At 42.2% G+C, this 26634-nt stretch overlaps 1 long non-coding RNA gene and 2 other non-coding genes across 3 annotated transcripts; 1 reads left to right on the plus strand and 2 right to left on the minus strand.

The window, feature by feature from the left end:
• Window positions 1-4401: 4401 nt before the first annotated feature.
• On the minus strand, window positions 4402-4474 carry trnat-agu. Its single transcript has one exon. It is a non-coding gene; the product is annotated as a tRNA-Thr (tRNA).
• A 1691-nt stretch (window positions 4475-6165) lies between these two features.
• trnar-ucg lies at window positions 6166-6238 on the plus strand. Its single transcript has one exon. It is a non-coding gene; the product is annotated as a tRNA-Arg (tRNA).
• An 8367-nt stretch (window positions 6239-14605) lies between these two features.
• Window positions 14606-26045, minus strand: LOC119118964. Its single transcript, XR_005097032.1, has 2 exons — window positions 25979-26045; window positions 14606-14657 (listed from the first exon to the last, which is right to left on the minus strand). It is a non-coding gene; the product is annotated as an uncharacterized LOC119118964 (long non-coding RNA).
• Between the last annotated feature and the right edge of the window lie 589 nt (window positions 26046-26634).

The raw sequence follows: 26634 nt of genomic DNA on the forward strand, positions 1-26634 counted from the left end.
CATTAAATCCATCGATCAAATTCCTCGTCCTTTGTCAACAACGCCGCGCGTGCGCCGCTGATGTCAGCCTCGTCATTATTCCACAGATTAGTATATAACAATATTGTTTAGTCTTAACAAAGTACCAGGAAAGACGTGGGTTTGGTAAACGGCTCTTTATTTCACAAAAAAAAGAGTTCAACGAGCCAACAACTACTGAACTGTAACGATAAAAACATATACAAGTTGCTACACGAAATAAAATATATCAAATAACTATAACATAAATAGTTCACCGCCACACGGCCCCAATCACCGGCATCGACTTCCAGGCGTGTGGCGGCGTGGACTTCCATCCCCGGAGGTGGCACTCACAGCCACGGAGGTGGAAGAGAGCTCCATAGAATAGGACCGGGCGTGCGTAAAAGCCCTGTCCGAGCCCCATCCACCGTCCCCGGCCAAACACCCGGCCGAGCGCCGGCCCCCGACCTTCATCCACGGAGGTGAAAGATATCTCCATAGAGTAGGACCTGGCGTGCGTAAAACCCATAATAGTTTTTCAAACCTTCTGTGTCACTCCAAATCATTAAATCCTTCAAACTCTTTGTCCTCCGTGTCACTTACAAGCAAAGCCACTAAAGATGCCGGTAGTACATGGGGCCCTTCGTCATCTTTGTCATCTCGTGATCGAATCCTTTGTCCTTTAAGTAAACAACCGCCGCGCCGCTGACGTCACTTGCAGTTCAAACTACAGTAATCCCTTGCTACGTCACGGTTCATATTTAATTTTTTAAATTTATGACAAAAAATCACATATAAGTCGCTCCTCAGTATAAGTTGCCCCCCCACCCAAACTATGAAAAAAAACGCGACCTATAGTCCGAAAAATACGGTAATGACAACACACAATACAACACAACACAACACAACAATACTTACCTTTCCTTTAAAATCTTTTTCTCTACCTAACACAGACAGATAATGGGAGAATGTGTCACAATGTGAAGGAGATGTATTGGGTAATGCAGGAACAAAACAAAAACTATTATTTAATGTTAGACACATTATCCACTAGGCTACTTTCCTCTTGACATTCATTAAATTGACAATGAAGGGACTTGAACCCATTAATCTTCTGATCCAAAGTCAGTTAACTTCACTTGAATCTAGGCTGTAGATTTACTCTATATGCTCAAAAATCATTGCACTGCTATCACTTGTCAGGATTTCTTGTATGGCTATCTGGCATAAGTCAAAAGTCAAAGTCTGCTTTATTGTCAATTTCTTCACGTGCCAAGACACACAAAGAAATCGAAATAACGTTCCCACTATCCCACGGTGACAAGACATAGTACACAATATACATACAAGTAAACAACACAAAAAAATAAAAACAAGAAGGCACAAACAATGAATAAATAAGAGTGATGAATAAATAATAAATAAACAAATAACACAATAAATAAGAGGAGCAAAAATGGAGCAAGTGTGCATACAGCAGACAGTCAGAATATAGCGCAAAAGTACAGGACGCTACGCAGAAGGGGGGAGAGAGTTCAGGATCCTAACAGCCTGGAGAATGAAGCTGTTGGTGAGTCTGGTGGTGCGGGAGCGCAGGCTCCTGTACCTCTTCCCAGAGGGCAGAAGATCGAACAAAGAGTGAGCGGGGTGACTCACATCACTCACAATCGTGGTCGCCTTGCGGGTGAGATGGGAGGTGTAAATGTCCTTCAGGATAAGATTTCAAATCTAAACAGATCTTCATGTCTAGTGTATCATCAAATTGAAAGAGAAAAATATAGGTAAACTGTTTGTGTGCTGTTTTGATCTTTGTTGTGGTGACCCCAAATGTCAGTGACAAAAGCCAAAAGAAAGAGGCAAATTTTTCATTTTACGTACAATTTTTAAATTGTTTCTCTTGACTCCAGTCGAGCAACCTGTGCTTGCTGATATTCACAATCCCTGCTTACTTTGCTGCCCTACCCCTTAAAAGAAGAAAAATTTATTTTAGTCTGAGCAACCTGCTCCCTACTGAAAATAGGGTTTCCAACTAAGGTTTCCAACTAGGACTAGGGTTTCCAACTAGGGCTAGAGTTAGGGTTAGGGCTAGTTTGGACTAGGTATATAAAAAGTCTGCCCCACCTGAGTACCGAACTCTTGACCTTCAGATTGTGAGACTGACATGCTAGCACCTGCACTAATGAGGCTGTGCGTTTGCAGTTTTACAATTCTTTTTTACTGTAAAATTGATCCAACCACCGGCCATTTCAATCAAACTGAACTTCACAGAAAGAAAAAGTTACTTTAAGTCTGAGCATTCTGAAACTGGGGTTTCCAACTCGGGTTAGGGAAGCCAACTAAGGTTTCAAACTGTGGCCAGGGTTTCAACTGGGGTTTCCAATGAGGATGAGGGTTTCCAACTAGGGCTAGAGTTAGGACTATATAAAAGTATGCCCCGTGTGAGGGTCAAACTCACGACCTTCAGATTATGAGACTGACACGCTACCACCTGCACCAACGACGCTATGTACCGTAATTTTCGGACTATAAATCGCTCCGGAGTACAAGTCGCATCAGCCATAAAATGCCCAAAAATGTGAAAAAAAACATATATAAGTCGCTCCGGAGTATAAGTCGCATTTTGGGGGGCAATTTATTCAAAAAAATCCAACACCAAGAACAGTCATGAACGAGCAACAACAGGCTAAACGATAGGTATGCTAACGTGACATAAACACAAACGAAGAGCTGAGAACGGCCCTGACGTAAAATTCAGAGTTATTAAAAAAACGATTACATAAATAACACATTAATAAAACCATCTGTGTCACTCCAATTCATTAAATCCATCGATCGTCCTTTGTCAACAATGTGTGCGCGCCGCTGACGGCGCTTGCACTTCAAAATATTCCACAGCCCCATATAACGATATATAAATTATATATCAAATAACTATTATATAAGCAATAATGTTATCAAACCATCTGTGTCACTCCAAATCATTAAATCCATCGATCGTCCTTTGTCAACAATGGGTGCGCGCAGCTGACGGCGCTTGCACTTCAAAATATTCCACAGGCCCATATAATGATATATAAATTAGATATCAAATAACTATTATATAAGCAATAGTATTATCAAGCCATCTGTGCACTCTAAATCATTAAATCCATCGATCAAATTCCTCGTCCTTCGTCAACAACGCCCCGCGTGAGCCCTGAGCATTGTCAGCATCGTCGTTATTCCACAGATCTACTATATAACAATATTGTAGTGTTAACAAAGTTCAAGGAAAGACGTGGGTTTGGTAAACGGCTCTTTATTTAACAAAACAAACTTCCAGGCGTGTGGCGGAGTGGACTTCCAGCCACGGAAGCGTAAGAGAGCTCCATAGAACCGGGTGTGCGTAAAAGCCATGACCGAGCCCCATCCACCGTCCCCAGACAGCCACCCGGCCGAGCGCCGGCCCTCGACTTCCATCCACGGAGGTGAAAGAGAGCTCGGTAGAGTAGGACCGGGTGTGCGTAAAAGCCATGTCCGAGCCCCATCCACCGTCCCTGGACAGCCACCCGGCCGAGCGCCGGCCCCCGACTTCAATCCACGGAGGTGAAAAAGAGCTCCGGAGAGTAGGACCGGGCGTGGGTAAAAGCCATAATAGTTTTTCAAACCTTCTGTGTCACTCCAAATCCTTAAATCCTTCAAACTCTTCGTCCGCCGTGTCACTTAGAAACAAAGTGTACGTGGGGCCCTTCGTCATCTTCGTCATCCCGTGATCAATCTTTGTCCTTTATCTAAACAACCGCCGCGCCACGCCGCGTCGCGTTGCGGCCGTCACTTGGAATTCAAATTACAGTAATCCCTTGCTACATCGCGGTCCGTTTATCGCGGTTTCACTTTTTTTTGGGGGGGAAAATTTTTGAAAAAAAAACACATATAAGTCGCTCCTTATTATAAGTCGCCCCCCCACCCAAACTATGAAAAAAACTTATAGTCCGAAAGTTACGGTATTTGCATTTCGTGCAATTGTTTTTTACTGTAAAATTGACTCAACCACCGCCCATTTTGATCAAACTTAACTAGGCTAGGGCTAGGATTTCCAACTAGGACTAGGGTTTCCAGGAAGGGCTAGAGTTAGACTATATATAAATCACGCGCCGTGTGAGGATCGAACTCTGGACTTTCAGATTACGACACTGACGCGCTACCGCCTGCGCCAACGAGACTTTGTGTCACCTGTCTTAAAATTCTATTTTACTGTAAAAAAGATTCAACCACCGGCCATTTCCATCAAACTGAACTTCATCGAAAGAAAAAGTTACTTTTGTCTGAGCATTCTCAAACTTGGGTTTTCAACTAAGGTTTCCAACTGGGGCGAGGGTTTCCAACAAGGGCTCGAGTTAGGGTTAGGACTAAATAAAGGAGAGCCCCGTGTGAGGGTTGAACTCACGACCTTCAGTTTACTAGACTGATGCGCTACCGCCTGCGCTAACGAGGCCGTGAATGGTTGGTTTTACAAAGGTATTTTACTGTAAAATTGATTCAACCACCGGCCATTTCAATTAAACTCAACTTTACAGACAGAAAACTTTATTCTATTCTGAGCAGGGCTGTGGACTCGGTTCGGACTCGGGGACTCGGTCGGACTCGGTCATTTTTGCCGGACTCGGACTCGGTGCTGATTTTGACCGAGTCCACCGAGTCCGACAATAAAAAAAAAAGAGGCTAGACGCAGCCAGAGAGTGTCAGGTTACAGTCAGCGTGGTAGGAGTTGGAAGAAGCAGTAAAAACTCCACCAAAGTCGTCGTAATGACCCGTGATATATGTTATATCCTTACTATTTTCTAGGTTCTTAGATAGCAAGAATAGGTCGGACAACGACGTGAATGATAACTGCTTTATTCCTTACTCACAGTGCGTTCACAGGGCGTACCAGAACAACACAGAATGCCCATCCCACGTCCGGGGGTTTTCTACTACGGAATTTGAGTTAGTCCAAAATACACAACATCTCTTCCCCTCTTACAATGAACGTGCTATATGCATGAACAACATAGTCTTATGCACCTATAACTTGACATCTTCAAGATCTATCAATAACTACCATTAAACAATTATCATATATGGTCCAGACAATTATGACAATAATATTCCCATGAAACCTTAACTTTGGGTGAGGGTGGACTACCTCGAATTATACCGAATTATAGCGAAAAACCGATGTCGTACGGCGTCGTACGGCGTCAACACTATGTTGTTTGAGTGAATTGATTTTACAATTTTTATCCCCCCTCCCCACCATCTGTCACTTTGCTTGGGACAAAAGGAGCCTTCAGAACTGAAATTTCTTCTCAATTATTCATTCAAATCAATTCACTCAAATCATTCTCGTTATGAAAGATTTGATCACAAAACGTTTCCGTCTGTACGACTGGTCTTTGAATGCACCCCGCTTAAATGGCAGAACGCGGATGAATTTAAAGACATCAAATGAGAATAATCCTTTATAAAAATTAAAATTGACTGACGCAAACGTGAGTTCTTCATGTTTTTATTGAAAACAACATAGTGCTGACGCCGTACGACATGGGTTTTTCGCTTTCCAAATAAGGGGTCGTCACTAATTATTTGTGTTTAGATAAATGTCTGAGCTATAATGGTGTAATTAATGATTAAAACTTGAAAGTATCTGTTTATTGTATTCGTTTATATGTTTAATAAAGACAAAGCCATCACAAAACTGTTGTAATTATTTAGATTTTGATCTAAATTAGCCTTGAATAAAGACTAAGCAGTCACATGAATTAACAGAAAAAATGGACAGCCGGACTCGGACCCGGACTCATGGTCAAGAGGCCGGACTCGGACTCGGTGCAAAAATCCGACCGAGTCCACAGCCCTAATTCTGAGCAACCTACTATCTTCTGAAATTGACAATGATTTTACTGTGGAATATGGAAAACAGCGCCCCGTGTGAGGGTCGAGCTCACAACCTTCAGATTTTGAGACTGATGCACGACCACTTGCACTAACAAGGTAATATGTCAATTGCATTACAATTCTCTTTTACTGTAAATTGATTAATCCACAGGCCATTTATGTCTGTAACAATTGTGAACTTCACTTGCCACTAAAGGCTGCAGTCATCAGAAGTCGTTGCTGTGTTTCACTTGGTACAGTCTTTCACATGGCTATGTGGCCTAATGGATAAGGTGTCTGACTTCGGATCAGAAGATTGAGGGTTCAAGTCCCTTCATGGTCAATTTAATATAATTCATATGAGATCAATGACTTTATTTCAGTCTGAACCAACTCTTGTATATTATCAGAAAGGGTTTTGGTTTCTGATTTCTTTTTTTGTTGTGCTGACTCCCCCCCAATCTCCGTTTTCAGTGCAACAAAGTGACAAAAACCAAAAGAAAAAATGTTTTCTCTATTACACACTAGGGCAGGGGTGGCTGTAGATTTACTGTATATGCTCAAAAATCATTGCACTGCTATCACTTGTCAGAATTTCCTGTATGGCTATCTGGCCTAATGGATAAGATTTCAAATCTAAACAGATCTTCATGTCTAGTGAATCATCAAATTGAAAGAGGAAAATATAGGTAAACTGTTTGTGTGCTGTTTTGATCTTTGTTGTGGTGACCCCAAATGTCAGTGACAAAAGCCAAAAGAAAGAGGCAAATTTTTCATCTCATGTACAATTTTTAATTTGTTTCTCTTGACTCCAGTCGAGCAACCTGTGCTTGCTGATATTCACAATCCCTGCTTACTTTGCTGCCCTACCCCTTAAAAGAAGAAAAGGTTATTTTAGTCTGAGCCACCTGCTCCCGACGAAAGCCTGAAATGTGGCGAAATGTTGAAAGGTTCAAGGGGGCCGAATACTTTCGCAAGGCACCGTAGCAGTTCTAGCATTGATCCACGGCAATAACACAGGCTAGTAATTTGTTGAAAGGTCAATTTAAACCTGCATTGAGGGTCCTCAAAGAATAAAAATAAATAAATAAAAAAAAATAAAAAATATATTTTTGAAAAAAAATTGTAAAACCTAAAACTTCTAAAATTAAGATGGGAAATAAAAACGGTAAATCCCTAACTCTTGATGGAGATGAGAAGTACATGGCGAGTAGATTTCTTAATTGTATGCAATACATGCCGAGGTGGAAGAAAAAGTATGGAGTAGAAGGGAAGTTGAAAGTTGAAGTGTGGAAGATAGTGGTTGATGTTTTGGAGGAGAGTGTAGATAGGAAAACCAAGGGACTGAAAAAGAAAAGAAAAGAGAGAGAGTTGAATTGTGCTAGACTGTGGTTGAAAGCTTCACAATGGAGAAGAGAACAAATTCATAAGACAAAAAATAGAAAGATAAAAAGTGATGAGGCTGCCATTCAATTAAGATTTGAAAAAGAATTCTGGGTGCACAGTGGCATCCCATTCGATGATGCAGCTGAGAGTGCTTATCAGCAACATCTTAAAAATGGGCTCCTCACTGGTTTTCCCCCCGACTTAGGCAACTGGGTGAGGAAACACTTGGTGGAAGCAGACACTGCTTGTGTTGCGACGATTGAGAAAAGCAAATGTTCTGATGTATTTCATCTAGATCAGTGGTTCCCAAAGTGGGCGGTACCGCCCCCCTGGGGGCGGTGGAAAGATCTGGGGGGGCGGTGAGGAAGAAAGGGGCGGTAGGGGGGCGGTAGGGGGGCGGCAGTCGATTTGTACACAACACGCCGCTCTGGCCCAGTCAGATCCGACAGCATAGACTACAAAAGCAAAAGCTCAGGTTTGTAATTTCAAGCTTGTAATGTTCAGAATTTTATCTTATAATAAAAACCGCATTCTGGCGGTCAACATCATCTTGAGTTCAAGTCAACATGAAATTGGGGACTCGCCAGAACGCGCCGTGTTGTGTTGAGCTGGTTAGGGCAGTGGTCCCCAACCACCGGGCCGCGGACCGGTACCGGTCCGTGGGTCACTTGGTACCGGGCCGCCAAGCCGCACAGAATTTTTTTTTTTTATCGACGATCAATTAATTCAGGTCAAGACACTCGTCCCGGTCACGTGACATGTTTCCCCAGTCGAGCCCGCAAAGCTAATATGTGGCGACAGGCTAACTAACCAGGCAGTGAAGCATTCAAAACTGCTTCAACACATGGAGACCAAGCATCCTGCAATAAAAGACAAACCTTAAATCACTTCGGGTGTCATTGTCTCCGATTACGTCTAGATGGGACCGGCTCGTTTCTGAGAAACAAACTCAGTGCTCCCACTAATTCAACGTAATGGTAATGATATTATAAATGTATTATTTATTTATTTATATAAATGTATTATTTATTTATAAAAATGCCGGTCCTTGGGGGGGGGGGGGGCGCTAGGAATTCACTGGTGAGCCAAAGGGGGCGCCAGCCTGCAAAAGTTTGGGAACCACTGATCTAGATGATGATGGTAATGATCTAGATGAAGATACAACGGTCTTCTTCCAAAGTTCCCAAAGGGGCAGAGGAAGAGTTAGAGACCAACAAGGCCGCAGGCCGCCATTAAATTCAAACTCCACATCAAATTTGGACTGTTGGAACTGTGGGAAACGGGGACACTTGGCAAGAGTGTGTCGTCGTGTAAAACAATACCAATCAAAGGGTGGAGGAAGGGGCAGAGGAAAAGTCAAATTTTCAGCATGACAAGCTTCCTCCCCTTTGACCGCTCATGCTCATACAGAGAAAGAATTAATAGATGTCCATACAGCAGAACATGTCATTGTCGGATTATTAGAATTTTTTTTGGGATTATTAGAGCTCCTGTCCATACAAGAAGTATGACAATGCTGTTTGTATGCCCAATGACAAATGACCTGAGATCAAATTGTGTGCACACTAAAGTTAAAATTTGCAAAATAAATGGAAAAGAATTACAAATAGCTTCTAAAAGTAAAATAGAGAATAAATCTGACAAGTAAGACGAGCAAAAAGGTGTTCTTAGTGCGGTCTATGTATGCTTATATGTTGTGCGTCATCCTTTTGTGCTGGTGTGTGTGTGCGCGCAGAGGATCCTCATGAATGTGGTGTATATGTGTGCGTGAGTGAGATGTGTGTCCTATGGAAGAAATCAGTAATGGAGAATGTTCAGGAGGCTGTTGAGGAATAATAGGGAAATTGAGAAGTGGACGATGATGTGTTTAAGTTGGTTGGAGAAACTAAGATGAGCAGCGTGGGGCAGAAAATGACTAGAACGGTGGCTTGATAGGATGAGAATAAGAGACAGCAAATGTTGTGTAGAAGACAGTGAAAGATGTCGAATGTGAACATGATGGAGGGGGCAACAGCAAAGTTGGCCTGCCCTTTGAGAGGGTGAGACTGATAAGCATGCCTGCGCTCGCGCGTAGTCGCGGGGCGGGGCTGTGCGCGTGGGCCTGTGCTATGCTCGTGTGGGCGGTGGGCCGGCATCATGATTGTTGCAGGAAATGGCCAGCCTGTGACCAATCAACATTGATGCTGCGCCCCCCCCCTCGCACGAGGGTTGCTATGGCTGCGGGCGAAGCAGAGAAAGTGTGAGTTTCTCAGAGAATGTTTGAATATTTGACGCAGGGTGATGCTTAAGGAAGATGTGACAATATTTGCATGAAGGATAAAAGACCCCTCCGTGAGTCGTCACCTTATCGTGGTGGAGGGGTTTGCGTGCCCCTATGATCCTAGGAGCCATGTTGTCTGGGGCTTCATGCCCCTGGTAGGGTCACCCATGGCAAACGGGTCCTAGGTGAGGGGCCAGACAAAGCACGGCTCAAAAAGCCCCTTATGATGAAAAAGATATATGGACACAGATTTCCCTCGCCCGGACGCGGGTCACCGGGGCCCCCCTCTGGAGCCAGGCCTGGAGGCGGGGCTCGAAGGCGAGCGTCTGGTGGCCGGGCCTTCGCCCATGGGGCCCGGCCGGGCACAGCCCGAAAAGGAAATGTGGGTCCCCCTTCCCATGGGCTCACCACCTGTGGGAGGGGCCAAAGGGGTCGGGTGCAGTGCAAGCTGGGCGGCGGCCAAAGGCAGGGACCTTGGCGGTCTGATCCCCGGCTGCAGAAGCTGGCTCTTGGGACATGGAATGTCACCTCTCTGGCTGGAAAGGAGCCCGAGCTGGTGTGCGAGGCAGCAAAGTTCCGACTAGATATAGTCGGACTTGCCTCCACGCACAGTTTGGGTTCCGGTTCAAGCCCTCTCGAGAGGGGCTGGACTCTCTTCCACTCTGGAGTTGCCCACGGTGAGAGGCGTCGAGCAGGTGTGGGTATACTTGTTGCCCCCCGGCTGGGCGCCTGCACATTGGGGTTCACCCCGGTGAACGAGAGGGTAGCCTCCCTCCGCCTTCGGGTGGGGGGACGGGTCCTGACTGTTGTTTGTGTCTATGCACCAAATGGCAGCTCAGAGTACCCACCCTTCTTGGGGTCCCTGGAGGAAGTGCTGGAGAGCGCTCCTTCTGGGGACTCCATCGTTCTACTGGGTGACTTCAATGCTCACGTGGGCAATGACAGTGAGACCTGGAAGGGCGTGATTGGGAGGAACGGCCCCCCCGATCTGAACCCGAGCGGTGTTCTATTGTTGGACTTCTGTGCTCGACACGGATTTTCTATAATGAACACCATGTTCAAACATAAGGGTGTCCATGTGTGCACTTGGCACCAGGACACCCTAGGCCGCAGTTCGATGATCGACTTTGTAGTCGTGTCATCGGATTTGCGGCTGCATGTTTTGGACACTCGGGCGAAGAGAGGGGCGGAGCTGTCAACTTAGATTTTGATCTAAATTAGCCTTGAATAAAGACTAAGCAGTCACATGAATTAACAGAAAAAATGGACAGCCGGACTCGGACTCAGACTCGGACTCATGGTCAAGAGGCCGGACTCAGACTCGGACTCGGTGCAAAAATCCGACCGAGTCCACAGCCCTAGCTTCGAAAACTCCCCAATCGGTGCAGTCAAAGCAGGCTTGGAGGTCCTGCCTTGACTCCACTGTCCACTTCCTCACAGTCCTCACCACAGGCTTAGAAGTTTTTAATTTCTGCCTGTAGGCCGGGATCAGATGAACTAGACAGTGGTCCGAGAGTCCTAAAGCTGCACGAGCCGCAGAGTGGTATGCATCCTTGATCACGGTGTTTCAGTGGTCCAGAGTCTGTGCCCCTCTGGTGGGACATGTTACGTGCTGTCTGTATCTGGGGAGTTCGTGTGCGAGGTTCGCCCTGTTAAGACCACCCAGAACAATGATTAGTGAATTTGGTAGAAGTTTCTCCATGTCTGTTACCTGGTCGGCCAGCATCTGCGTGGCTTCACTCGCACGTGCGTGTGGTGGAATGTAAACAGCCGCCTTGACGATCGAGGAGAACTCCCGTGGTGAATAGAACGGCCGGCAGTTTATGAAAAGTGTTTCTAGGAGAGGGCTGCAAAACTCTTTCAACACCGTGACATCAGTACACCAACGTTCATTAATGTAGAAACAGAGACCACCTCCCTTTGATTTTCCGGAGAGCTCCGCGCTGCGATCTGCACGAAACCCCGCTAGCTCCACGGCGTGGTGGGGGGTTCGTTCGCTGAGCCACGTTTCAACAAAGCACAGCGCGGCGGATCTGCTAAAGTCCGTGTTCCTTGAAGTGAGGAGCAGCAGTTCGTCCATCTTGTTCGCCGGGGAGCGGACATTCGCCAGATGAATTGACGGTAGGGCAGAACGGAACCCTCTCTGCCTCAGCATTACGAGTGCTCCGGCTCGTTTTCCGCGCCGCCGTCGTCGCGCTAGCTTGTATAGCACCGCCGCTCCGGCTAGAATCTCCGACAAACAGTCTGAATCAGAGAGAACAGGAGAGAAAATACCAGAAGAAGACTGTCCGATGTTTAACAGCGATTCTCTGGTAAAAGTGATCCGGGATGGACAGCAGAGGACACAGAAAACACACAAAATAAGACAAAGAAACAGAGAGCGACTCACCGTGGCTGCCATCCGCGGCGCCATCATATGACGTCATATGAAGGCAAATTAATCCCTCAAAATCGTCCAATGTAGCTTTTTACGCGGCCCGACAAAAATAGGAACGGGCCCGCGCCCGACGGCCCGTTACCAATTTTAACTCTACCACTAATCCAAATAATCTAATTTAAACACCTTCGATGATACCCAATTATATATGCCGTTATCAATGACAGATCCGCGGGAGGCGTGCCTTGCGGAGATCAAGCAATGGATGTCTCTCAACTTCCTTCGTATTAACCCAGATAAAACTGAGATGTTGATAATTGGTCCAACTCGTTATCAACACTTATTTAAGGAAACCACTATAACTATAGATAACCGTACTATCACTCAGAGCGATACTGTAACTAATAATAATAATATTTGACCAAACGCTCTCCTTTCAAAAGCACATTAAGAATATAACCAGAATTGTGTTTTTTCACCTTCGTAATATTGCAAAGATTCGTCCGATCCTCTCGACCGGTAATGCGGAAACTATTATATATGCGTTCGTCACGTCGCGCCTGGACTACTGTAATGTATTATTCTCTGGTCTTCCTAAGTCCCGCATCAAAAGTCTACAGTTAGTACAAAATGCTGCTGCAAGGCTGCTCTCACGGGCAAGAAAATTTGATCACATTACCCCAATATCAGCCAACTTACACTGGCTCCCGGTCCATTTAAGATGTGACTTCAAGGTTCTTCTATTAACCTATAAATCCCTGCATGGCTTAGCGCCTTCATATCTCGTCGACCTAGTTGTTCCTTATGTTCCGTCTCGTAACCTTCGTTCGCAAAACGCTAGTCTTTTAGCGACACAGAGGGCCAAGAAAATGTCTGCAGGGTCTAGAGCATTTTCTATTCGGGCTCCAGAGCTTTGGAATGCCCTACCAATGGATATTAGAACTGCTACCTCAGTAGAAACATTTAAGACATGTTTAAAGACACATTTCTATGATATGGCCTTTAACTAACCTGTAGTGGCCGATTCGGCTATACAAATAAACTTGACTTGACTTGAGTTAGTTTACTCAAGCGAAGCAAATATTTAAACGAATTAAATGTTTAACGAGATGCACTCATCCCTCAAATAATTATGAAGGCAATTTAATCCCCAAAATTGTCCGATTTAGCTTTTGACGCGGCCCGACAGAAATAGGAACGGGCCCGCGCCCGACGGACAATTAAATTACTTTTAACTCTACACCAATCCAATTAATCTAATTTATACACCTTCGTTATTTTTATTTATTACGGTACGATACCATAATACCATAACAATCTCCTGTCAATAAATCGAATTGTCAAACCAACCACAAACAATCGATTGCATATATCATACAAATTAGCGCACAACGAATTAAATGAGTATATAAAACACATTTATTGAAAAAGCCTGAAATAGAATTACAAATCTCAATCCTCCAAAAACTGAACAATCCCACTCACTGATACCCGTGCAAATAAAATCATTCAATATCGGAGTACTTTGATTGCAAAACATAGATTAGAAAAGAAGGAAAAGGTAGCTACCATTTGGGTGTTATTTTTCTATATTCTTCACTTCTCTTTTTATAAAAATAATACTTCAAAGTTACACTTCGATCAACCATAAAATCAAAAATCCAAACCTTTGAGTTAATCTTTTAAACATTTGTTAACGCACCACCATTTTCATAGCGGTGGGCATCTTGGTCCAATTGAGTGTTAATATTGCTTTAAGCTGTTACAGAATATATTTTAGCCAAGCAAAGAAATTAAGATCAAAAAATAAAAACAACTTTTGTATCAATCTTTCAAACATTTTTTAACACACCACCATTTTCATAGTGGTGGGCATCTTGGTCTATCCATCCATCTTGGTCTAATTGAGTGATAATATTGCTTTAAGCTGTAACAGAATATATTTTAGCCAAGCAAAGAAATTAAGATAAAAAAAATAAAAACCACATTTGTGCTTCCGTGCGTGACCCAAAAACCGACCCCGTGTTATTCTGTTTATTTATATTTTTGCTAGTTCAGCTTGTCTTGCCCATCTTTGGTCTCATGTGACGGTTTGGCACCATCTCTTGGAAAATTTTGGAATTTCAGCCCTGCCAATTTATTCAATAATTCTCAATTCAGATTTTGCACCATCTGCTGCTAAACTTTGGAATTTCAGCCGCGCCAATTTATTCCTGGGAGCAATCCATACTCACTTTTTGCACCATCTGTTCCTCCCATACCCCATGTTACATGACATTGGTCATATACAGTCGTATGCAAAAGTTTGGGCACCCCTCACTATTTTCAAGATCTTCATTTATAAATCATTGGCTGATCGCATCAGCAATTTCAGTTAAATATATCATATAGCAAACAGACAGTGATATTTGAAAGTGAAATTAAGTTTATAGGATTTGCAGATTTGTCAAGAAGAATGGTCAAATATACCTTCAACCAGAATCCAGACTCCCACTGGAAACTATAGGAAGTGTCTAGAGCAGTGGTTCTAATCTAAACCTTGTCGGAGGTACCGAATCCCACCAGTTTCTTATGTGCAATAACCGAACCCTTCTTTAGTGAATTTCTTTTTTTTTTTCAAATTCAAGACATAGATGTTTTTTACTGGCGCACAACATGAGCCGTGCATGAACACTGTCAGGGTTTTCCAAACTATCTTGATCGTATGATTATGTTGGAATGTAACCTGTAATAAATAACCTAGCCTGTCCCATCCTACACAACGTCGTAAAACACCCCTTGCTATGTTTTGACTAGAGGTCAAGGGCTTTCTCTATCCAGTCCACTCTCACCCCCACCCTGTTTCTCTTAATAAAAAGGCTCTTGCAAGAGGCCAGAGTCAGACCTCATTCGATCATCGCTGTACGCACAGCGACGAATGGACTCTCCACCGGCAGGTGTCTAAAAGGGCAAACTGTCTCCCGTGTGGTTCTTGCAAAATAAGTTAGAGTGAGCATGTGTCTGACTTCATAAATGTGTCTGACTTCATAAATGTGTCTGACTTCATAAAACCAAGTCGGGTTGTTATGATGCGTCTAGTGTGTTGGTGGAGTGCCCAGTGCATGTCACTTCTCACTGTCAACCCTCACCGCTGGCTAGCAGTATGCGAACGGGAGAGCCGAGTGCGTAAGTCTCTCCCTGCCAGTACAAAGCCTCTCTAACAGCAAGCCCTATGTAGTGCCTCCACGCGGCGACACATGGTAACTGGGTACAACACGGACCCAGGCTAAACTACAAGGGACTCGGAGGAGGTTTGGCCCCTAGACGTGCGGCACGCAGGCCCACCGGTGTGTGGACACGCCCTGGTGCCCACGAACCAGCCCCCAACTATGGGTTAAATAGTACCACTGCCCAGTGGGCTCCTCGGGAGAGGAATGGGCTAAGGGAGTTAACCCCTACAGAAAATCTATTTCCCCTTGGGTTGGTGTCAGGAAGGGCATCCGGCTGTAAAAGGTTTTGCTCCAAAAATTTTCTCGGTATAGGACTCTCAACCACGAGATGGCCATGGACTGTCCCCGGTGGAAGAAAGCCATACTGAGAATCCAGTCCAACCCAGCGGCGCCTGGAACATGGACTTTAAACCGATGATGATGATGATGAGCACCACTCTAACATTTTGGTGCCGAAACCCGGGACCCTCATACCCGCCATATGGCTGACGGAGGAGGACGTGCTGCATTGTCGACAAGCCAGCGTCCATTAGGAGGACCTGGAAAAGAAAGTCCTGAGAAGAGAATTCTTCGCTGGGCCAGCATCTTAGGTCTGCCTTCGTCTGACAGAGGTGGATTGACGGGATCCGGCAGTGCAACGAACCAGGGGACAAGTAAGTTAAAGCCCTAAAGTTACGCGTAAAAAATTAAAGGTGCACATGAGATACGGCTTTGGTTTGTCCGAGCTATGAGATATGGCTTTGGTTTGTCCGAGCTATGAGATACGGGTTTGGTTTGTCCGAGCTATGAGATACGGCTTTGGTTTTTCCAAGCCATAAAACAGCTGGGATTCTAGTCCCAATGGAAGGAACGGGCTGAGAAAAAACAGAGCTTCTTTTTCCCAATTGAAGAAGGGCGTAGATTCTTTTTTTTGTCCGATTTTTCCAAGCTGTTTGGGAGGGTTTTACACCCATCCTGGATAGGCCTAAAAATAAAAAGCGCTGGAATATGTGTGGTTGAGAGTGTGACTGGTAGGATAAATTGACTAGATGGCAGTTCTAGCATTGATCCACGCCAATAACACAGGCTAGTAATTTGTTGAAAGGTCAATTTAAACCTGCATTGAGGATCCTCAAAGAAAGAAAGAAAATTTTTGAAAAGAAATTGTATAAACCTAAAAAAGAAATACCAAATTAAGATGGGAAATAAGAACGGTAAATCTCTAGCTCTTGAAGATGAGAAGTTCATGGCGAGTAGATTTCTTAATTGTATGCAATACATGCCGAAGTGGAAGAAAAAGTATGGAGTACAAGGAAAGTTGAAAGTTGAAATGTGGAAGAAGTGGTAGACGTTTTAGAGGAGAGTGTCGCTGGGAAGAAAAGTAACTGAGAAAGGAAAGAAAAGGGAGAGAATTGAAATGTGCTAGAGTGTGGTTGAAAGCTTCACAAAGAGATGAGAACAAATTCAAGAGAAAACATAGAAAGATGAAAACTGATGAGGTCACAAGTGTTTGTCAGACCAGAACACAATAAGGCCCCAGTGCGCTGGTGCAAGGCCGCAGCTCAAGCAAAGGGGCAAGAGGCGCTTCCGCTCCTATGCAAATCATGTATCCAAATTTAAAGGACCTGCAGCCTCCCCCATATGACAGCAAAGCATTGTCAGATTATTAGAATTGATTTATTATTAGAGCTCCTGTCCATACAAGAAGTATGACAATGCTGTTTGTATGCCCAATGACAAATGACCAGAGATCAAATTGTGTGTGTACACTAAAGCAGTGGTCCCCAACCTTTTTTGCGCCACGGACCGGTTACATGTCAGAAATATTTTCGCGGACCGGCATTTATATAAATAAATAATACATTTATATAATACATTTATTTATATATATATATAAATAAATAATACATTTATATAAATAAATAAATAATACATTTATAATAAATATATAAATACGATGAAATAAAATGATACGACTGACATAAAAACAAGTACAAATGACAAAAATAAAACTCACCATTACGTTGAATTAGTGGGAGCACTGAGTTTGTTTCTCAGAAACGAGCCGGTCCCATCTAGACGTAATCGGAGACAATGACACCCGAAGTGATTAAGGTTTGTCTTTTATAGAGGCTTTGCAGTCACGTGGTTTTATCACGTGATTTTGTGTTATGCCGCCATCTTGGCGGTCAACTAGTCAGCTCGTTCCTACGTGTTTGTATGGATTGTCTGATTTCTGCGCTACGTTTTCACCGATTTCTTCCGAATTATGGCTGATTTGCTATCCAACGAAGTTAGGCATTTGGATGAAGACTCCAAGAATCGTCACAGAGAGAAGTTGAACCTTGTTGGCACAACGGATCCGTACCTTTTACCGAGAAGCATGCTAAAATCGCCCGAGCATTTTGCAACAGCCGACCTGCCTGAACGCTCATATCCAGATATTTATAATTACCTCGTCGATTTGTTTTGTAATGGCATTTCATAACTTGACATATTAAAAAACTGAATAGAGTGAAATCATTCAGATACTGTACCTGTCTGTTCAAGTTGCTACCATTTTTATTATTTGTTTATTTTTGCATGATGCCACATCTGATTGGCTTGAAAACTTAACCAATAAATATAATTCAATATTTACATTGATAACGTTTTCAAGCATCATGAAAAAATAAACACAAAATAAAAACGGGGGGGTGAACTGAAGAAATCATCCCATTCCCTGCCTTGCTGCTCTTGCTGCCTTTCTAAAAATGCACCCAGCATTTTCAACAATCATATTTGTATCATCCCATATTGATTGATTGATTGATTGATTGATATCTTTATTTCGAACATCCCAAAACAAAAAAAGAAAGAAAAACAAAAAACAAAAAAAACAAAAAACAAATAACACTAAAGTGCCACATAAGTCCATACAAAACAAACAAACAAAAAAATAAACCAACAAATAGAAGTAAATACATTAAATAAATTAATTAATTAATAATAATAATACATAAGTAAATAAAAAAAATAAAATAAAGAATGCTCGAAAAGGAGTAGGAGGAAGCATAGCTTTTTAGATTCCTACCCCTTTCTCACTTCATCCACTAAACCAACGATTCAACATACTGTACTGTAATTCTACAATATAACACAAGTAGACAAACTTGCACACTTATTGTTCTGTTTCATTTTTACTTGTGTGTAGCCCTTTGGCACTCTTAACCTTTGTACCCGCTAAACAACATATTTTTATACATTTTTTTAAACTGGTGGATATTTGGACTTTGCTTGAGTTCCTCACTTAGATTGTTCCATAGTTTGACCCCGGTTATAGTTATACAGAAACTTTTTAAGGTTGTTCTTATGTTTAAGATTTTGAAGTTGTGATTCCCTCTTAACTTATAACCTCCCTCCCGATGCCTAAATAAGTTTTGGATATTATCTGGTAGTTGTTTTGCTTTTGCCCTATACATGATGATTGCTGTTTGATAAGATACTATGTCAGTGAATTTCAATAGTTTGGATTGTATGAAAAGTGGATTTGTGTGTTCCAAGTAGTTGACTTTATGAATAGTCCTTATTGCTCTTTTCTGCTGAATGATAAGTGGCTGTAGTGAAGTTTTATAAGTATTCCCCCAAACCTCAGCACAGTAATGCAAATAGGGCAAGACTAGAGAACAATAAAGTGTACGAAGTGAATGATAATCCAGTAATTCTTTTGCTTTGTATATGACTGCCATGCTTCTTGAAATTTTAGACTTTATGTTTTTGATGTGTGGCTTCCAACTAAGCCTGTCATCCATTATAACCCCAAGAAATTTGTTTTCCTGCACCCTTTCAATGTCATTTCCATCTATTTCTATTCGTATCTTTATATTCGCTTTGCCAAATACCATAAACTTGGTCTTACTTACATTTAATGATAATTTGTTCCAGTCGAACCACATTTTTATTTTTTTCATTTCCTCATTCAGCATTGATTCCACTTGTTGGATGTCATCACCTGAACAAAAAATATTTGTGTCATCTGCAAAGTTGACGAGTTTTAGTTCTTTAGAGACTTTGCACATGTCATTTATATACAAAATAAATAATTTAGGGCCTAAAACTGACCCTTGTGGAACACCACAAGCTATTTCCAGATATCCAGAACAGTGATTACCCAACTTTACATACTGTTGCCGTTCTCGCAGATAATCCTTTATCCAGTCTAATACTAATCCCCTTATCCCATATTTTTCTAATTTATTGAATAGTATATTATGATTAATTGTGTCAAAAGCTTTTTTGAGGTCAATGAAAACTCCTACTGCATGTTTTTTGTTGTCTATTGCATCTGTGATTTCCTCGATTGATTCCATTAATGCCTGTGCTGTTGATCTGTTTACTCTAAAACCATATTGGTTCTCTGCAAATAATTTATGTTTTTCCAAAAATCCATCCATTCTACTGTTAAAAAGCTTTTCCAATATTTTTGAGAGTTGTGGCAGTATTGAGATAGGTCTGTAGTTAGTAAAGTTGTGTTTGCTCCCAGTTTTATAAAGAGGAATGACCTTAGCAATTTTCATCTTCTTTGGGAATGTACCAGTTAAAAATGACAAGTTACAGATGTACACAAGTGGCTTTGAAATCCCCTCAATGATTTGCTTAACTAACATCATATCAATCCCATTGCAGTCGGTAGATGTTTTATTTTTACATTGTTGCACAATGTTAATGATTTCATTTTCATCAACTGCCTTCAAAAACATTGAGTGAGGATTCCTTTCTATTAATTTATCTCTGTTGCCTACATCTGGCGCTGGAATCGGTATGTTTTTTGCTATTTGAGGCCCAACATTTACAAAGAACTGATTAAAACTGTTTGCCACTTCTTCCATATTATAATTTTCAGTATCATTTATAACAAAATATTTAGGTAATTTATGTTGTTCGGTACCTTCTCTAATAATGTGGTTTAGGAGAGTCCATATCCCCTTAATATTATTTTTGTTATCCTCTAATTTATTCTTATAATATTCTTTCTTACTTAATCTTATAATATTAGTTAATTTATTCTTATATCTCATATTTATCTTCAGCGTCTTCTGTTCTCTGTTTTATGAAGTTCCTATAGAGTAAATTCTTCTTTTTACAGGCATTTCTTAAGCCTTTCGTCAACCATGGACTGTCCTTATATTTAGTTTTTTTATTATATTCCTTGATTGGACAATGCTTATTATATAATGAAGTGAATATAGTCATCAATTTATGGTATGCATTATTTACATCTTTTTCTTCATATATTGCATCCCAGTTCTGTTGCATTAATTCATGTTTTAGAGTAGCAATTGTCTCATCTGTCCTAATTCTTCTTTGTTGTTTATACACCCCAATTTCAGATTTGAAATTATTGTCATATACTGTAAACACTGGAAGGTGGTCAGTAATATCAGTAATTAATAACCCGCTTGTTGTCCTGTTTTCTATTATATTGGTGAATATGTTATCTATCAGAGTAGCACTCTGTGATGTTACTCTCGTGGGTCTAGTGATTGTAGGAAAGAGACTCAGGCTATGCATTAAATTTAAAAAATCATCAATATTTTGTTGCTTATTTGGGTTTAATAGATCAATGTTATAATCCCCGCAAATAAAAATATTTTTATTGCCTTTTTGTATAATCACACTTTCTATCCATTCTGTGAATGTATCAATGCTAGAACCAGGAGCTCTATAGACACAACTTATAATAATGTCTTTTTTCTTTTCAACACAAATCTGTATCGTGAGACATTCAAGAAGATTGTCCACCACCTGTGTCATAGCCTCTACAATCTTGAATTTCATATTCAAATCAACATAGATTGCAACACCACCCCCCGCTTTGCTCTGTCTGTTGTTGCATATGAATTCATAGCCTTCCATCTCAAAGTGCATTCCCTTCTCAGTCGTAATCCAGGTCTCAATATTGTATTATTTCACATTTTGTGAAACAAATCAGGGGTGAATAGTTTGTTTACATACCTGATATGAAGTCCTCATTGCATATCCTTGTGTAAATCGTAGGTTTCCATCGTTCACGACGAATATCCGCGATCCATTTATCACGTTTTTTCATGTTCGCCGGAAATCTATAGAAGCTAAGATTTGGTTTATCGCCTCGTCTATTGCTACATCCAACAGCACAGCAGGTATCCGGCATTTTTAAGCTCAAATAGCAGCAGATATAACAAGAAAGCGTGTGTGAGTCGTTGACCGGCACTGAAAAGTTGACCGCCATGATGGCCGCCAAGCTAATGTGGGTAGCTTGATGACGTCAGCTGCAAAGCCTCTATTGCAGGATGCTTGGTCTCCATGTGTTGAAGGAGTTTTGAATGCTTCATTGCCTGGTTAGTTAGCCTGTCGCCACATATTAGCGTTGCGGGCTCGACTGGGGAAACATGTCACGTGACCGGGACGAGTGTCTTGACCTGAATTAATTGATCGTCGATAATTTTTTTTTTTTTCTGTGCGGTTTGGCGGCCCGGTACCAAGTGACCCACGGACCGGTACCGGTCCGCGGCCCGGTGGTTGGGGACCACTGCACTAAAGTTAAAATTTGCAAATCAAGTGGTAAATAAATGCAACTTGCTTCTAGAAGATAAAGGAAAGATTAGAATGTGCTGTCCTCGTGTGCGTGGGAGGGACCAGCTCGTGATCGACCGCAGGAAATGGCCAGCCTGTGACGAATCATTGGTGCTGGGACCTACCTTTCGCGCGCGAGAGCTGTGCATGTGTGTGCGTATGTGTTAAAATGATGAAATTGGCTAAACTTTTAGTGTACAGAAATTTGCTAGACTGTGGTCTATCCAATTTGCACCGCAGAACAGAAACGATTCTGAAAGGTGAAAATGAGAGGAAAAGAGAGTAATCTGTTTGCGAGCAGAAACTGATCCACACTAGTGCATGTTAGTATCGAGCCCTCATGAGAAAAAAAAAAAACTGAGAAAGAAAGAATAGATGCCCATATGACAGCAAAACATGCTTTCGGGAATTGGAAGAAGCAAAATTGTGAATTTAAGACATTGCAATGCTACTTTTAATAGGAATAATTGATTGGTGGTGTTATAAAATTATACAAACCTTTATATGTGAGCTAAATCTGAGATTGAGTTCTTTAAATTTAAAAACATCGAAAAAATTCTGATTAATTTGCCAGTAGTTTTTTTGTGTTGAGTTTTTTTTGGATTGGTGGATTGTTCTATCAGGAACCTTGAGTTGAAAATGGTGTATGAATGTTGTGTGGGGGGCTTGGATAAATTGGGACCAATGTGATGGAAAGACTCCTTTTTGGAGACTGTGTGTGAGATGCAAATGAGCATTGATGAATGATTGCCTGAATGAAAGGAAAATACAGGTTAAATGGTTGAAGTTGTTGGAGACTACTATGGAAAGTTAGTAGAGCGACTTTGAAGAAAGAGTGATTTTGAGTAAGTTAAATGCTAAGGAAAAAAAAAAGAAAAAGAAAGGTTGCTTTTGGATTGATAATTAACTAGCGGATAAAACTGGAGAACCAGTAACACATGCAGAAGATGTGTGAACTGGGAAATTGAGAAGCGTTTTGGAAAGAAAGTCAAATTAAATGATGATGGAATCATATGTAGTAAAGAACACATTCTCCCAAAAAGTTTGTCAAGGTGTGAGGCATGGGCGTTGCCAAGCCTCAGAAGGAGGGAGTGAGTAGGACAGATAGTGGAATACAACGCTTTACGACATATGGATTTTCTAATACATTTGGTGTCATACTGTGGTAAATCTTTATTCTGGTATCATGCAATGTATATCTCACTAGTAAGCCTAAGTGTGACCGGGTCATGTTTCGGGTCAGGTTCGTGCGGGATCGTTTGGGCCTTGGTCCATGAACGTAGACTCATTGGCATGAGACACATCTGGTTTCCATTAAAAACTGACAAGATATGCACCGTGTAGAGTTGGGGAGGCTGACTGTGGGGTCATAGATCATCCAACAGCCCCGTGTGCACGCACCCGAGTGAGGAAAGGGGGGCTAACTCATAAATAATGAGGAGATATTGGGAGTAATCTGTTGGTCCTTTCTTTAAGACCCTTTAAATGGTTTCCTGGTGTAGATAGGTGAGCAACACGAGAGATTTAGAGGTTCAAAAGAAAGACAGTTAAAAGAAAACAACATTATTGATTTGGACAATTGCAGGCTAACAGGAGCATGAGAAAGAAGAGCTAAGAAGCGGGATCCAATTTGATACGGGAGATTGGAAATTCACAGCACCATATTCTAAGTCACATTTTTGAGCAAGCATGACACAGGTTTGAGAAGTCAAGACATAGATCAGGGCTAGATGTGGAACGCAGACCTCGTTGAGTTAATTTTGAATAATGATACTGAAGACAATGTACTGTCCCATTAAATTGGAACTATAGACGAAACGTAGCTCTAAAATAGGATGAGTTGCAGGACTTACAATATAATAACGAGATCGTTGTTACTAGGAGACTTTGAAGTTTAGTAAACAAACGTTACTAGCGAATTGACGGCAGCAGCTACATTTGGTTACAAGTTTGATGTCCCAGTCTGTCACTCTCAGTGCCAGGATCCCTGAAACTCGATCCCGAGACTCCGCCTGCAGCCGTGGACGACTACAAAACGGTGACTGGCTTTGAGGCACCTTTGACCTTTGGCAAGGACAACGAAAGACTGTTGTTGTGCTTGGAGGGGGCAAGTACACGCCGGAGGAAAGACGACATCCTCGGGAACGAGAAAAGAAAGTGAGAAGCGGAGGAACTCACAATGATGAAAATGGACTCATTTGAACAATGGACTCATTCGAGAGTGATGGATGGGTTGGCTCTGAAGCAACAACAAAAGAACACCAACTTGAGAGTGTGAGGTGCTGCAAAAGAAGTGTCCGACGGCCAAATCGCACTCCTTGCTGTGGCGTTACCAAACTTGGTGGAGCTTGGGTCAAAGTGGAAGGGAGCTTCATTGTGCACTGGGTTTGACAGAACTGAGGAGAAGAGAAAAGCATCATAATCGGAGACTGAACAGATTTGGATAGAACAAATAGGCTAAAACGGTAGGAAACAAGAGCAAGATCTGATATTTTGGCTCGTCAGGCTTAAGAAGTAGAGGTCGAGTTATATAAATTTTAGAATAGGACATTTGGACTAAAGTGAATTCAGTCAAGAGGAAGCTAGGTTGCTCAATGTACCTACTCAATAAAATAGTAAGTTCGTTGCACCACAGTGGAGGTTGGGTGGTCAGAAAGTTGGATACGTTCAATTTTTGACTTTCACACAATCATGCATAGGAGTCGTACAAGGCGACAGTTAACAAGACAATGACTGCAATAGGGGTCACTTACGACTGCACCGACATGGAAAAGTAGAATCAAGGGAGTTGAGTAAGGGATTATATGCTAAACAGTCCGCTATACAGTTACCAATAGGAGGTTCTATCAAAAGAAGCTACATGAGAGATGTATAGAATCCCTTTGTCTGTGTGTTCTGTGTTCGTGCGTAATCTCTGTAAAGTTGTGTCAGGCTGTTGTCGTTCGTCTGAGCTTTGTGTGCGCGCTCGGTGTGTGTCAGCATTTATGTGCACACCCTGTGTGGGTGCGGTCGTGTGAGGAGGAAGACCAGCTGACCATCAAAGAGAATTCACCACGATACCATTAAGTTAAAATTTTCTCAAGCTTTTCAAACTTTTGCTTGAAGCAATGGGAAGATGATTGAAAAGTGCGGAGAATCTCCTTTAAAACAGGAGGCAATAAATGGGAAAGCCCCTGTCATGAATGGTCTTTGGTTAGGAAGAATCATTAGGAAGTGCTCAAGCTCTTCCCACAAACACTCGTATCTGCCCCGTTCAAAAGGGCAATAAAATTGACTGCAAGAGTTGCAAAAAGCAGACGAAGAACATTCCTTGGCGGATAGCATGAACTGACTCAAACTGACAGATGTGTCAAATGCAAATTTACTGCCGCCTGATCTGCCATCCTCACAGGTCGACAACCCCATCAAGCCAGGAGACTGAGACGACATAAAGGTCGTCAAAAAGAACAAACTGGGCCAGCCATGGTGGGAGGGACCATTCCAAGTTTAGCTGACTTCCCCCACCGCAGTGAAAATCGCTGAACGGCCCAGCTGGATTCACCTCAGCCACTGCAAGCTACAGGGAGTGCTAGACCCCTCATTTCGGGGTGGTGGCGAAGTCTGCGAACAACGATCCCGACTCCGCTAGGCGGGGTTATGTCTCGGTGTCCCTGTCTTCCTAGTAGCAACGGGGCTCCAGATGCCAGGTGGATCCTCTGCTGCGTTGTGGTTGGAGCGTGCTATGGTCTATGGACACGTCTGAACAGACCAAGTGACAATGTTGACCGTGGAAAACGATGGTCACACGATGAGAACTTTGAGGACTGGTCATGAGACCCCAGAAACCCATACAAAACTAACACTTGGTAAAGGTTGTAAAGGTCACTGTGAGAGCACACACACAGGAGGGATGTTATGTGTGTGTTTGAAAACTCCCTGTTAGAAAAATGTATATATATATGTTATCATGCGTTCTCTAATCAATGCTTTACCGCAATATTACTGCAATATATGCTTGCTGTTTTGCCTTGCTGTTTTTATGATGTACCACAGAAGAGAAAAGGTACGGCTGGGCCAGGAGAGAGGTTACAGCTGGGTCAGACAGGACGCAGCTGATAACTCAGCAAAAAGAAGACATCTACCGAGACAGTTCCTTCTTAACAAAGACCGCTTTGTTAGACAACATGCCTCATTGCTGTCTTGCACTTCAGATGAACCTACAAGTGACCATCAAAGTCTGGGTTTTCCAAGCTATCTTGATCGTTAGATTATGTTTGTGCGTATCCAGTAATTAATAACCTAGCTTGTCTCATCCTACACAAGGTCGTAAAACCTCCCTTGCTAGAGCTCAAGGACTTTCTCTTCTCAACTCAAACTCCTTTTTCTCACGTTCTTATTATTTTGCTTACGAGGCAAAGCCCACGTGCTTTTAAACAACATTGTTTCCTTTTTTTCTTTTTTATTTCTACCAAATTTTAATCATCCTTAGTTTCCCACTTGGTTCCAAAACATGGTCATCTATATTGTCGCCCAAACAATTTTATACGGGGTTAAACCCACAGTAATTGTAATATTTATGAACAGTTTGACCAGGTCTAACATTTTGTCCATGATCTTCCAGTTTTTTTCCATGCATATTTTCACACTTTATACCAGTCCTGTCATGAGAATTAATTTCTGAAATCCCATATCTCGGTATTATTTCTTTACATAACGTTTTTTGCCACTGTTAAGGCATTCAGTGTTTTTGTTGAAGCCAATTCAAACCATTTTGAGAATGCATCTATTATGACCAGGCATTATAACCCTGTGGATTGTGTTTAGCACATGTTAAACTCTCCAAAAATTTTGTTTTATAAATGTTTTGAATATGAATCAATTCATATGTTGTATAAAACTGACTGAACTGCCCCATTATCCCCCCTCTTGAGCCATGCGACACACAACCATGGCTC

Source organism: Syngnathus acus, unplaced genomic scaffold (assembly GCF_901709675.1).
Source record: "Syngnathus acus unplaced genomic scaffold, fSynAcu1.2, whole genome shotgun sequence".
NCBI classification, from domain to species: Eukaryota; Metazoa; Chordata; class Actinopteri; order Syngnathiformes; family Syngnathidae; genus Syngnathus; species Syngnathus acus.